The sequence below is a fragment of the Lagenorhynchus albirostris genome, chromosome 6, assembly GCF_949774975.1.
Source record: "Lagenorhynchus albirostris chromosome 6, mLagAlb1.1, whole genome shotgun sequence".
Taxonomy (NCBI): domain Eukaryota; kingdom Metazoa; phylum Chordata; class Mammalia; order Artiodactyla; family Delphinidae; genus Lagenorhynchus; species Lagenorhynchus albirostris.
Genome location: NC_083100.1, coordinates 93,819,987 through 93,834,592, shown reverse-complemented (window position 1 = coordinate 93,834,592; position 14,606 = coordinate 93,819,987). Strand labels below are relative to the sequence as shown.

The window sequence follows — 14,606 nt, the reverse complement described above, 5'->3', positions numbered from 1 at the left end:
GATCCCACATGTCGCAATGAAAACCTAGTACAGTCAAGATAAATAAATAAATATTTTTTTTAAAAAGGGGCTCATATAGAAGACTAAGTGGAATAGAGTGAAGGAGAAAATGGAAGATAAAAAGTCAAATGACATTTTTTTGTGTGTGGGAAAGACTGAAAAAGTAAGAAAGCTGGGCTGAAGTTTAAAGATTATGAAAAGTTGGGCTATTCATTTTTTTAAACTAAGAAACTTAGGTAGGTTTACAAATAGGTTGTTGAAGGTGCAGAAAGGCTAAGAGAAATGGAAAATGAGGGGATTTAGCTTGCCTCTAGGACGGAGAAGTTCTCAGAAGAGGCTGGAGTAATGCGATTAAGAGCACAAGAGAGAACAGGGAGGAATACAAAAAAATTGTGAGGTAGAAGGGAGAAAATCAAACAAGTTCATACTGAATAGGGTTTTCTTAGTTAACTTGAGGCCAGGTTACCAATTAAGAGTAAGAAATCAATATGAGATGAATTAAATAGGAGTTAAATTTAAAGTGGATAGCATGAATTAAATTTAAAACATGAATATAGTGTCTCTTAACTGTGAAAAACTAGTTAGACATTTTGGGAAAAGATAGCAGGCTGAATATATTTAACCTCCACTCCTTCTCAGTGCTATATTTAAATGATAGAAAAATGTATAGAGAAAAAGAAAATTGGAGACAGATCAATAGCAACAAAACTTTGGAAGCTAAAAAGTAGACAGATGCCTGGTAACTGATTAGCCAACCTGACAGTTCTTAAGCTGCCAGTACAGAGTGTTGAGAAGTACCTGATTTAAAATGGAGTGATCTGAAAGTGATCAGGAAATGTCACCTCTGGAAGTGAGGATCGGGGTGTGGCTAAAACAGGAGGATTGTTTGAAAGATTGTTTAAGTAGCTGAATATGTGCAACACTGATCCATATCCTTTCTCTACGTAGTCCACATAATAGATGACTTCCCAATCCATCCTGGCAGAAAACTATAGATTTGTTTTCTGGAAAGGGCAAAATAGAGGGTATCTAGATGGAGGAATCCTACATTGATGGTAGGTCATCCTGCAAAAATCATGGGAATTAAATGAAAGTTACATAATAAAGGCTGAGATCTATCCCTCCCCCTCCCCCTTCTTATCCCCAAGGGTTCCAAAACAGACAAACAGGCTTATGTCCTCTAGGCAGGGGAGCAGAATCATATAAAATGATCCTTTTCTAGAATATCTGACCAAAGACAAAAGACTAAAGATATTGATTTTGGGGTTCCTCAACAAGACATCCCAATCAGATCACTTTTTATTGAAGGCCATAGTTTACAAGACATATCCACGAAGAGCTTCTAGTCAGCATTTAATGTCTTACTTGTAAATATAAGCAAACAACCAAGGATCACCAGACATTTATGGAAAGCAACCTATATGAACAGATAAACTATGCAGAGAGAGGAAAAAAACTAGAAGAGATTACATTTATAAAACAAGAACAGGATGCTACAAAAAAGGGAAGAGTTGGGGGGGTGGGGTGGGGGAGTACTCTTGAAGAGTAAAAATATAGTAGCAGAAATTAAAAATGCACTGGTTACTAAGCTAAGAAAATCTTCCAGGAAGTAGATGGAAAAAAATACAGAAAATATAAAATATAAGAAAATTATAGAACCAGGCCATGAGGGCAATATATGAAAAATAGAAGTTCCAGAAAACAATACAGAAAAAAAGGAAATAATAAAAAAATTAAGAATATTTTATAGAACTTAAAGCTGTAAGTTTCAAAAATGGAAACTGTAAAATGCCCACTGAAGATCCTTCACAATGGATGAAAATGGATCCAGAGCGAGGCCCATCATCATGAAATTTTAGAACACTGGGGACAAACAAACGATTCTCTAAACTTCCAGAGAGGGGAAGAATAGATTTCAAGAACAAAACAAAATAAAAAATTTGAATTGCATTGGATATCTCAACATCAATACTGAAAATTTTGAGAGAAAGTGATTTCTAACTAACAATTTATGTTCAGCCAAATGAAAAATCAGATATAAAAGTAGAACAAAGCCATTTTCAAATATGCAGGGGTTTCAAACAATTTACCTCCAATATACGCTTTCTTGGGAGGCTACTAGAGAATGTGGTCCAGCCAAACAATGGAGTAAACAAATAAAGAAAGTAATATATATGTAAAAAAAGAGGTAATTCAGCACACAGGAGAAATAAAGAAAACCCCCTGGATGAGAGCTCTGCAACAGATCCAAAGAGCAATGGTCCAGACTGCAGCTGATCAAATGCTGCAGGGAAGATTTGTTTAAGAAGATAAAATTAATGCAATTCTAATGTTTATAGGTACTGAGAGAAGACTGAACAACTAAGGTAAAGTTTGAGGATGAATTAGTGAAAATGAGTTGTAAAAGAAAAAAGAAAATATCCATAGTATATCGATAGTATATTACATGGTTCATCTGTAAATATTATAAACATGGTTCTAATAATATACATGGTGAATAGTGATCAAGCCAAAATTAGTATACATTTCTATAAAATTAGTAAAACTGTATCTCTTCAACTCTTTCTATTGATAGATTGATCTGTCAATTTATCAATCTACCTACCTCCCTACCTATCACTTTGTTAGAAGAATGGGAATAGGGGAAAGGTCTGGGTTTGAGGGTGGGGCTGAGGGGTGAAAGAGATAAAATTGTATCTTCCATATTGGGAAGCCAATAGATGACAGCTCAAATTACAAAGCAAGCAGTAATACACACCAAGAAGCAAGATAAACACATTGCTGAGGGATTTGAAGTAAATCCCCAAAAAATCAGCTAAAAAAAAAGAAAGTGGTTGCCTCTGGGGAATAAGTTTAGGGGACCATTATTTTTTGAAATGTCTATTTCTTCTCGTTAAATTATGATCATATGTAGCTTTGATAATAACTAAAAAAATTTTAAAACGGGGGCATTTTGAAATTGAAAAATACCTATTTAAAATTCATGCAGATGACTATGAAGTCACAAGATTGATTCTGCAAGCTAAATTTTGTATGTCTAAGTCTTCTAAACAATCAAAATTCACACAATGAGACTGGAGGCTGTTAAGAACTTTAGCCTTGGACTTCAGTGCCTCAGAAAGTGGAAATGAAGCCCTCTCAAAATAAGGAGCTATAAATTCCAGATATGTTGCCATGGTAACTGAACCACTTTAATAAACTGCATGTTTGCCTAAAGAGCTATATTTACTGTGATAAGCCTTTCAAAAAGTACATATCAAGTTGGAGTATTTTTAAGGTGCATTCATTTACCAGCCACTGCAGACTTGCAAACTATATAATCACTGTACCCCTAGTCTCAGATGCATTCCCCACCTCTTCACAAGCAAGCTGTTTCTGCCAGTCTCCTCCACTAACATCAAACCCTCCTCAGTACAACCAGAAACTGCTCATGCCAAAGCTCAAGCCCCCACTCCCTATTCCTTCCAATCACAGGTTCAGAAAGGCTTATGGTTACTATTAACATAAAGTTCAATTATATAAAGTTCAATGGCCTAAACAGTCTCTCGGGACTAACCTGTTAACTTAACCATCATTGTGACATTGCTTCCTAGGAGAGAATGTGTTTGGAGAACCAAAACATCTACGTAACAAAGGAACTTCGGGATTCTCTTAGGTTCTTAGGTTGGGGACTGCACAGGTTTGCATTTTAAAATTAACTATACGTGCATTTCCCCTGTTCTGATTCTATTCTAAATAAAACAGTCACTGCATTGTCATATTTTAAGGCATCTGAGCAGAAATTTGTTTTTAAAGTATCTTAAGTGCATATTATATAGGAATGGCAGGTTCTGTCAATGGTCAGCATTTTGATTATACTGGTTCAGGTTTTGTAGAAGCTGCCATGTTCACAATTCCATCTTATTTTACTGAAATTGGTCTGTTAGTACTGTGTCTGTGAGTCAAAGTTCTAATTTAAATAATTAATGAAGACCACACACTTCATCTCATTTAAAGAAATGCAGAAATAAAGAGAATATGTTGTACAATTTATTTCTACATTTTTTTTTCAGTGAATAGGTGTACATCATATTTTGAAGTAAAAGTAGTTAAAGAAAAACCTACATTGCATTAAAGACCTGATGAAAGGTACTTTACGTTGTCAGCCTTTAATCATAAAATAAGACTGAGAAAGAGTGAAAAAAGAAAACAACACCCAACTGGAGCTGTGACAAAGACTTTCTCCTTGACCGAACTTCAGTTACGCTTCTCTGAGCCCTGTTTTTGACTAGGCCTCAACTTTGGCCTTCTGTCTTGCCCTTGCCAGGCCCAGTCTTCACAAGAATCCTGCTAAGTCAGTTTATCAAGAATGCTTCCACACTTGACACCTGATCGACTCTTGGTATCTGATCAAGCTCCTCATCCCCACTTTTGATAGCTAATTCCTTTGCCTTCTTTTAGCAAGAAACCTGTTTTGGCCTTGGTTTCAAACTGACAAGTGCAGACAACCCCGCTGCAAGGAGCTCTAGAATCACCAGTTATCCAAGTAGGAGAGTGAGCGACCAAAGAAACCATAAATGATTTAATGAGCCATTCACAGTTTCACTGTACCAGCCTGCGTACTTAGACATGCATAGTTTAATCTTCCAGACAAGCACATGCTGCTGGCAGAAGCAACCAGTTTAGCAAGAATCCCCCTACCCTTGATGTCTCCTCTTAGTAATTTTCCATCCACCAACCTCTTGATCCTGCTTGTTGGCTATAAATCCCCACCTCTCCCTGTGTTCAGCGATGAGTGATCTCTCTCCTCAACTGCAGTAGCGTTGACTCCAAGTCTTCCTTACTGTTTTAACAAGGATCAGAAAAGAAGCTTCTCCTTAAGTTTTGAAGTCCTCAGGCCCCAGACTAAACGGCAGTTCTGTTTAGATATCTGGTGGGCACATACTTTAAGGACAACTCTTTAAGCCCTTATTAGTCAACAAGAGGTGAATTGTGATAGGTCTAAGCAAGCCTAGCACTTTCATTCCCCCTGCAAGTGATTCTGACTAGTAAGAAACATGGGAAGTTTGCTGGAGGTTTCAAAAAAATCCTAACTGACAAAAGGGACATTATGGAAAGCTCTTCCTTGCTTTGGACATATGGCCTGCACTTGATACCAGGAATTGCAGCGGTCACCCTGAGGCTACTATGGAGGCTATTGATGAAAGCATTGAATAGCCTTTAGTATATTCAGAGTTGTACATCCTTCACCACAATTTCAGAATATCTTCATTACCCCGCACAAAATCTTTCATCTCTTAGCAATCACCCCACCCCCACTGCAGGTCCCTGGATCACCCCTAGCTGTAGGCAAACACTAATCTATTTTCTGTATCTATGGACTGGACTATTTTGTTTTTTAAATTTATTTATTTATTTATTTTTGGCTGCATTGGGTCTTCGTTGCTGCCCGCGGGCTTTTCTCTAGTTGTGGCAAGCGGGGGCTACTCTTCGTTGCGGTGTGTGGGCTTCTCATTGCAGTGGCTTCTCTTGTTGCGGAACACAGGCTCTAGGCGCGCGGGTTTCAGTAGTTGCAGAACATAGGCTCAGCAGTTGTGGCTTGCAGGCTCTAGAGCACAGGCTCAGCAGTTATGGTGCACGGGCTTAGCTGCTCCGCAGCATGTGGGATCTTCCCGGACCAGGGCTCAAACCCACGTCCCCTGCAGTGGCAGGCGGACTCTCAACCACTGCGCCACCAGGGAAGCCCAACTGGACTATTTTGACATTTAATATAAGTGGAATCACATAATATGTGGTCTTGTGTGACTGGCTTCTTTATTAGCATAATGTTTTAATCCACATTGTAGCATTTTTCAGTGTTTAACTTCTTTTTTTTATTGCCAAATAACATTCCATTGTGTGGACATACCACATTTTATTTGTCCATTCATCAGTTGATATCCTCTCTGCCTCTTTTATTTTTATAATTTATTTATTTTATTTTATTTATTTTTGGCTGTGTTGGGTCTTTGTTGCTGCACGCAGGCTTCCTCTAGCTGCGGCAAGTGGGGGTTACTCTTCATTGCGGTGCGTGTGGTTCTCATTGTGGTGGCTTATCTTGTTGTGGAGCATGGGCTCTAGGCACATGGGCTTCAGCAGTTGTGGCACACAGGTTCAGTAGTTGTGGCTAGTGGGCTGTAGAGCGCAGGCTCAGTAGTTGCGGCACACAGGCTTAGTTGCTCCGCAGATGTGGGATCTTCCTGGACCAGGGATCGAACCCGTGTCCCTGGCAGGTGGATTCTTAACCACTGCACCACCAGGGAAGTCCCACCTCTCTTGTTTTTATTCACTTATCTATTTCACCTTATAGTGTTTCTTATTAATTTATTTGTGATAACTTACCTTTTATCCTTTAAAATGATCTTAAATGAAGAAAGGAAAGTAACAAGTAAAAGAGAACATGCATTGCTTATTCACCTCCCTACTTGCCCTGCAGACCATCACAAAGAAGGGCTAGCAATTTGTCTTCTGCTATCCCTTTCCTGCTGCCAATGGTTCTTAATTTAGAAACCATTCCATCAACCTGAAAAAATATTTTCAAATCTGGTAGAAGACAGCCTTCAGGGGAAAATGGTCATTCCATACTCTATCAGTGTTCTGGACATTTTTACAGAGCCCCATGCCAAAATTTCCCCATAGAAAACTTCCAAAAATAGTTTGGGTGAACTATTAGAAGCATGATTTTCTTATCTCTAGGCATGCTTATGAATCCATCTGTAAACAGAAATCTAACACTTCTAATACATCTAATCTTTTGACACTGGCCCAGTTTTGCAAGCAGCCCATTTTACACTGAGAAACAGAAGGGCTCTGATACCGTATGTAAGAAGAGAGTAACCCCAATTTAATACCTTAGCCAACACAATTTTACAAAAGAACCTGAGATCCTAAACCTTTCCATAAAACTTTTTGGAACAAGATATAATAAAGCAATTGTTCTACCTAATCATTCTATCTAATCTATTTATCTGGCAAGGATGGATGAGAGAGAACATTCCCATGAATAACCTACTCCATCGGGTTAACCAAATTTAGACAAAGTTAGAAAGTAAAGGCAATAGTATTAGGAACTTAACTTTCTTCATAAAGGTTGATTTCATGTGAATTTGATCATAAAAGTCATTGATCAAAAGAGCTAATCTAATTCTTTAAAAACTGAATCAATTTTGAGAAACATTCTCAATTTCTTTCTAAATTCCATCCATCGATCATGTCAATAAGGTTATCAACTTTGTACAACTGAAGTTAAGCATGAATAAATCTTCTTTGGGTGTGTAAAATGATAACATACAGAATGTATAGACTTCTAAATTCTATATCTTCTTTCTCTATGCCTGTACAGGGATGCTAAAAAATCACTAATAGGGAAACAGGAGTCACCATAAACCCATGGTCACCGACAAATATTAAATATTCTGCTATCCTAGTGGAATGATGGGTAAGTGCACGTACTCTGTAGCCAAACTGTCTATGTTCAAATCCTGCCTCCGTCATTTACAATCTAAGGGTCCCTGAGCAAGTCACTTAAACTCTGTGCCTTGTTTCCCCAACGTATAAAAGGGGATAAAAATTACTTACTACCTTTACAGTGGTAAGAATTAAATGAGTTAGTGCATAAAATATGCTTGGAACAGTTGGCACGTGGTAACACTGTAAAAGTGTTAGCTCTTATTATTACTATATTCCTCCAGTAAACTGCAAGAACAATTTCAACCTTTGCCACTTTCTTCGAAATCAGAACCTATGCCTCTTAGCTCTCAAACTTCCCACTGCCCAGAGAAAACAGAACTCATCACGTGAGAATTCTGTTACCTTTCCTTACTTTTACTCATCGTCACTTCCTTTCCTTTTGTACAAGAGAGGTATTTCTTCTCTTCTCTAAGGCAAATCTCTCCACCTGTGATCCAGACTTAACCATTCCTGCCATCCCAAAAACCTAAACCAATCTTCCTTCTCAAGTGGATATTTCCACATCTTTACTAAAGCCTTCCTCCATTCCACATAGCCACGTAGCTAACATACCATCTCCTTCCTGCTCTAAAATGATAATATCATTGTTTTATTTGCCCTTTATTATTACTGACCATCTCCTTACTAATAAACAGGGGCCTACAGTGCCCGGTTCAGAGCCAGACACCCTTTCCTAAACAAAACAATTGGCTCAGGAAGAGGCACCCTAGTCTCACGACATCCCAGTCCCTGTGTGGCAGGAACATTGCAGTGACCTCATTATACCTCACTGCATATTATAAGTAGGATTCTACCTGTTTAAGTGGCTGAGGCAACACAGCAAACAGAAAATGTGCTTTGTGTTTAAAGCAATTTGCCTGTGCAAAGATTTTAAGGCACTAAGAAATGCTGCCATCCCCACAGTGACAGGATATTTAAAATTATGGGTTGACTTAATCACTTTCATAGAAAAATAACTGGCATTTCTCTTAAAATGGTTTTCTCTAAAAATGAGACATTGTTACAAAGTACCAGAAAATAACCGGGAGTTCACATACAACTTACATCTGTTTTTTTCTAGGAGAGTATTAGGCTGATCCTAAATCTAAAGAGTCTGTTCAAGACTTGTGGTTGCCAAGAGGAAGGGAGGGGATGGGGGAAGGATGGATTGGGAGTTTCAGACTAGCAGATGTAAACTATTATTGTAGAATGGATAAACAACAAGTTCCTACTGTGTAGCACAGGAAACTATATTCAATATTCTGTGACAAACCATAATGGAAAAGAATATAAAAAAGAATGTATACATATATAACTGAATCATTGTGCTGTACAGCAGAAACTAAAACAACATTGTCAATCAACTATACTTCAATTGAAAAAAAAAGAATCTGTTCATTTTTATCGATTATATTCTCAACAAATATTACAGAGAAATAAAAATAATGTTACAGAGGAAGAAAAGTAATTATAATTATCTGAGATCCTTCAGTAACTGACTTTGTACTAGTAACAGTTATTATTTTACGGTCTTTTCCTTTGTTTAGTGTTTATCATTATCATTTACTGCTTACCATTATCATTATTAAATTTTTTATTAAGAAATATCTGAAAAAGAGATCTCAATAATGTAAAAACAAACATACTTAAAACTTATACAGCCCCTATCCCCCAAAGAAGTACAAGTACTTAATCTCAAAAGGCAGAACAGGATAAATGTTTATACAGCACATGGATGACATGTCAACACCATTATATAGTATCACACTGTATACATGAAAAATTATCAGATTAATATGACCTAATTTGCTGACATGACCTAATTTGAAACACTGGTACTGTATTCCCATCTGCCTAAGACATTGCAGGATATAAGAAAAAGAGAAAAGATGAGAGCAGATAAAGAAACCTGTCCTGGAGATCTATAAAACTAGCATAGATGGAGACCCATTTGTCTGGAAGATTTTATGCATAACTCTGCCTGGAGTAAAGTAAGAGCGGATGACCCACAGAGGTCCTTTCTAGCCCACTGCTCCCTAACCACAATGAATGGACAGTGTTACAACAGTGATATAGATGGATGTGGGAAGTACTTGCTTCCTCAGAAGATCTGACAAGAACAAGATTTTACACTTTACATGTTATTTATTATGAAGTTATAGCCTTTAAAAAATTAAATATCACAAATCATGAAGAGTTCGCTTTACTTTAGGTAGTAATTAAGTATATGCCTCTAAAATTGCATATCCTGGGGAATTCCCTGGCGGTCCAGTGGTTAGGACTCCCTGCTTTCACTGCTGAGGGCCTGGGTTTGATCCCTGCTCAGGCAACTAAGATCCCACAAGCCTCGTGGCGCGGCCAAATAAATAAATAAAATAATAAAATAAAATAAAATAAAACAGCACATCCTATAAGTATACTCACACAAATGCATTTACTTGAAAACTCATTTTCTTTAAATGTTCCTTCTTACTCTCATCAAGATTTTCGAATTTATATAAACTATCATTAGATAGTTCTAATTATCCTTAAATTTCTCGACTTAATTGTTCAAGTGATTCAATAAAAAGAAAAGCATTTCCGATATGATGCTGCAGAGTACAAAACAAATCTTCTATTACCTCATAGCTCGAGCCTTGTGAATTTGGCACAGATCATACTGAATGGGGAACTACGCACAAAAGGTATCTCCTGTTTCTCCCAGTCTCCGTGAATGGCAGAAACATCAACCCAGTTGGCCAAGCAAAAAAATCTAGTAGGCTTTTACCCTCTCCTCCATATTCAGTCGAACACCAATGTCTTAATATATTTTGGATTATTCTTTCTTTCCAGTTAAGATGTGGTACAGCCACTACCCTTGGTTCAGATCACCTAGGTGACCAGTGCGGCATCCCAACTGGATTCCCTGCCTACAGGCTTATTCCTCCCAATGCATTCTCCACAGACAGGCATACCTTGGAGATACTGCAGATTCAGTTGCAGACCACAGAAATAAAGCAAATATTATAAGAAAGTGAGTCACATGAATTTTTTGGTTTCCCAGTGTGTTCGAAAGTTATGTTTAAACTATGCTGTAGTCTATGAAGTATGCAATAGCATTATGTCTAAAAGAATGATGTACATATCTTAATTTAAAAATACTTTATTGCTAAAAGATGCTAACCATCTGGGCCTTCAGCGTGTCATAATCTTTTTGCTGGTGGAGCATCTTGCCTAGATGCTGATGGCTGCTGACTGATCAGGGTGATGGTTGCTGAAGGTTGGGGTGGCTGTAGCAGTACCTTAAAATAACACTGAAGTTTGCTGCATGAATCGACTCTTCCTTTCACAAACAATTTCCTTGTAGCCTGCAATGCTGTTTGATAGCATCCTACCACAGCAGAAGTTCTTTCAAAACTGGAATCAATCCTCTCAAACTCTGCCGTTGCTTTATCAACTAAATTTAGGTCATATTCTAAATCCTTTGTCATTTCAACAAACTTCACCAGGAATAGATTTCATCTCAAGAAACCACTTTCTTTGCTCATCCATGGAAGCAACCCCTTTTCACTAAAGTTTTACCATGAGATTGCAGCAATCCAGTCACATCTTGAGGCTCCACTTTTAATTCTAGTTCTCTTGCTATTTTCTACCGCATCTGCAGTTACTTCCTCCACTGAAGTCTTGAACCCCTCAAAGTCATCCTGGAGGGTTGGACTCCAACTTCCTTCGAACTCCTGTTAATGTTGATATTTTGACCTCTTCCCATGAATCACAAATGTTCTTAATGGCATCTAGAATGGTGAATCCTTTCCAGAAGGTTTTCAATTTACTTTGCCCAGATCTAAATGAGGAATCACTATTTATGGCAGCTACAGCCTTATGAAATATATTTCTTAAAGAATAAGTGTTGAAAGTTGAAATTGTTCCATGATCCACGGGGCTACAGAATAGATATTGTGTTAGCAGGCATGAAAACAACATGAATCTCAATTTATGTCTCCATCAGACCAGGTACATTGTCAATGGGCAGTAGTATTTTGAAAGAAATCTTTTCTGAGCACTGTTCTCAACAGTGGGCTTAAAATATTCAGTCAGTAAACCATGTTGTAAACAGATGTGCTGTCAACCAGGTTTTCTCGTTCCATCTATACAGCACAGGCAAAGTAGATTTAGCAAAATTCTTAAGGGCCCTAGGATTTTCAGAATGGTAAATGAGCACTTGCTTCAACTTAGAGTCACCAACTGCACTAGCTCCTATCAGGAGAATCAGCCTGTCTTTTGAAGCTTTGAACCTAGACACTGACTTCTCTCTAGCTATAGAAGTCCTAGATGGCATCTTTTTCCAGTAGAAGGCTGTTTCATCTACACTGAAAATCTGTTGTTTAAGGTAGCCACCTTCATTAATTATCTTAGCTAGAGCTTCTGGATAACTTGCTACAGCTTCTACATCAGCACTTGCTGCTTCACCTTGTACTTTTATGTTACAGAGATGACTTCTTCCCTTAAACCTCATGAACCAACCTCTGCTACCTTCAAACTACATAAGTCTCCTACATATGAACAAGTTCCATTCTGAGAGCATGTCTGTAAGTCCAGCAAAGTTAGCCTAGGTACCCAACTAACACAATTGGCTATATACTGCTGCTTTTACGCTTGCTTCCGGACATCCGGGGCTGGAAATAAAGATACTGTACTGCTGTACTCTATAGAGGACTGTACAGTAAAGTACAGAAAAGCACAACCACTTGTAGAGGATGCATGCATGTGATAATGTATGCCAGACTGTGAACTAACTTACGTGACTGGACACACGAACACATGATCACATCTCTGAAAGTTTGCAACTTGAAGGTTCGTATGTAGGGGACTTACTGTATTCTTCTGTAGCTTCCTCACCTCTCTGAGCCTTCAAAGAATTGATGAGAGTTAGGGCCTTGCTCTAGATTAGGCTTTGGCTTGAGGGAATGTTGTGGCTGGTTTGATTTCCTATCCAGACCACTAAAACTTTCTCCATATCATTGGTAAGATAGTTTTCCTTTCTTATCATTTGTGTGTTCACTGGAGTTATATATATATATATATATATATATATATATATATATATAATTAATATATATTTATGTATGCATTTATGTATGTATATACACACATAATAATATATAATAATTAATGTCTATTAATATATATATATATATATGTGCATTTATTTATTTGGCTGCACTGGGTCTTAGTTGCGGCATGCAGGATCTTCATTGCGGCATGCAGGATCTTCAGTTGTGGCATGCAGGATGTAGTTTCCTGACCAGGAATTGAACCGAAGCCACCTGCATTAGGAGCGAGGAGTCTTAACCACTGGACCACCAGGGAAGTCCCTGGGGTAACACTTTTAAATTCCTTCAAAAATTTTTCCTTTTCAGTCACAACCTGGCTAACTGTTTGGTGCAAGAGGCCTAGCTTTCAGCCTATCTCAGTTTTCAACATGCCTTCCTCACTAAGCTTAATCATTCTTATCTTTTAATTTATTTATTTTTTTTTGTGTGTGTTTTTTTTTTTAACATCTTTATTGGAGTATAATTGCTTTACAATGGTATGTTAGTTTCAGCTTCACAACAAAATGAATCAGTTATATATATACATATATTCCCATATCTCTTCCCGCTTGCGTCTCCCTCCCTCCCACCCTCCCTATCCCACCCCTCCAGGCGGTCACAAAGCACCGAGCTGATCTCCCTGTGCTATGCGGCTGCTTCCCACTAGCTATCTACCTTACGTTTGGTAGTGTATATATGTCCATGCCTCTTTATCGCTTTGTCACCGTTTACCCTTCCCCCTCCCCATAGCCTCAAGTCCATTCTCTAGTAAGTCTGTGTCTTTATTCCTGTTTCACCCCTAGGTTTTTCATGACATTTTTTTTTTAAATTCCATATATATGTGTTAGCATACGGTATTTATCTCTCTCTTTCTGACTTACTTCACTCTGTATGACAGACTCTAGGTCTATCCACCTCATTACAAATAGCTCAATTTCGTCTCTTTTTATGGCTGAGTAATATTCCATTGTATATATGTGCCACATCTTCTTTAGCCATTCATCCGATGATGGACACTTAGGTTGTTTCCATCTCTGGGCTATTGTAAATAGAGCTGCAATGAACATTTTGGTACATGACTCTTTTTGAATTATGGTTTTCTCAGGGTATATGCCCAGTAGTGGGATTGCTGGGTCATATGGTAGTTCTATTTGTAGCTTTTTAAGGAACCTCCATACTGTTCTCCACCGTGGCTGTATCAATTTACATTCCCACCAACAGTGTAAGAGGGTTCCCTTTTCTCCACACCCTCTCCAGCATTTATTGTTTCTAGATTTTTTGATGATGGCCATTCTGACTGGTGTGAGATGATATCTCATTGTAGTTTTGATTTGCATTTCTCTCATGATTAGTGATGTTGAGCATTCTTTCATGTGTTTGTTGGCACTCTGTATATCTTCTTTGGAGAAATGTCTATTTAGGTCTTCTGCCCATTTTTGGATTGGGTTGTTTGTTTTTTTGTTATTAAGCTGCACGAGCTGCTTATAAATTTTGGAGATTAATCCTTTGTCAGTTGCTTCATTTGCAAATATTTTCTCCCATTCTGAGGGTTGTCTTTTGGTCTTCTTTATGGTTTCCTTTGCTGCGCAAAAGCTTTTAAGTTTCATTAGGTCATATTTGTTTACTCTTGTTTTTATTTCCATTTCTCTAGGAGGTGGGTCAAAAAGGACCTTGCTGTGATTTATGTCATAGAGTGTTCTGTCTATGTTTTCCTCTAAGAGTTTGATAGTTTCTGGCCTTACATTTAGGTCTTTAATCCATTTTGAGCTTATTTTTGTGTATGGTGTTAGGGAGTGATCTAATTTCATACTTTTACATGTAGCTGTCCAGTTTTCCCAGCACCACTTATTGAATAGGCTGTCCTTTCTCCACTGTACATTTCTGCCTCCTTTGTCAAAGATAAGGTGACCATATGTGCATGGGTTTATCTCTGGGCTTTCTATCCTGTTCCATTGATCTATCTTTCTGTTTTTGTGCCAGTACCATACCGTCTTGATAACTGTAGCTTTGTAGTATAGTCTGAAGTCAGGGAGCCTGATTCCTCCAGTTCCTTCTTTCGTTCTCAAA

At 37.9% G+C, this 14,606-nt stretch overlaps 1 protein-coding gene across 1 annotated transcript in view; it reads right to left on the bottom strand.

The window, feature by feature from the left end:
* ZRANB3 (zinc finger RANBP2-type containing 3) overlaps positions 1–14,606 on the bottom strand; it is a 269,676-nt gene that overhangs the window by 53,619 nt on the left and 201,451 nt on the right. The window lies entirely within an intron of this gene.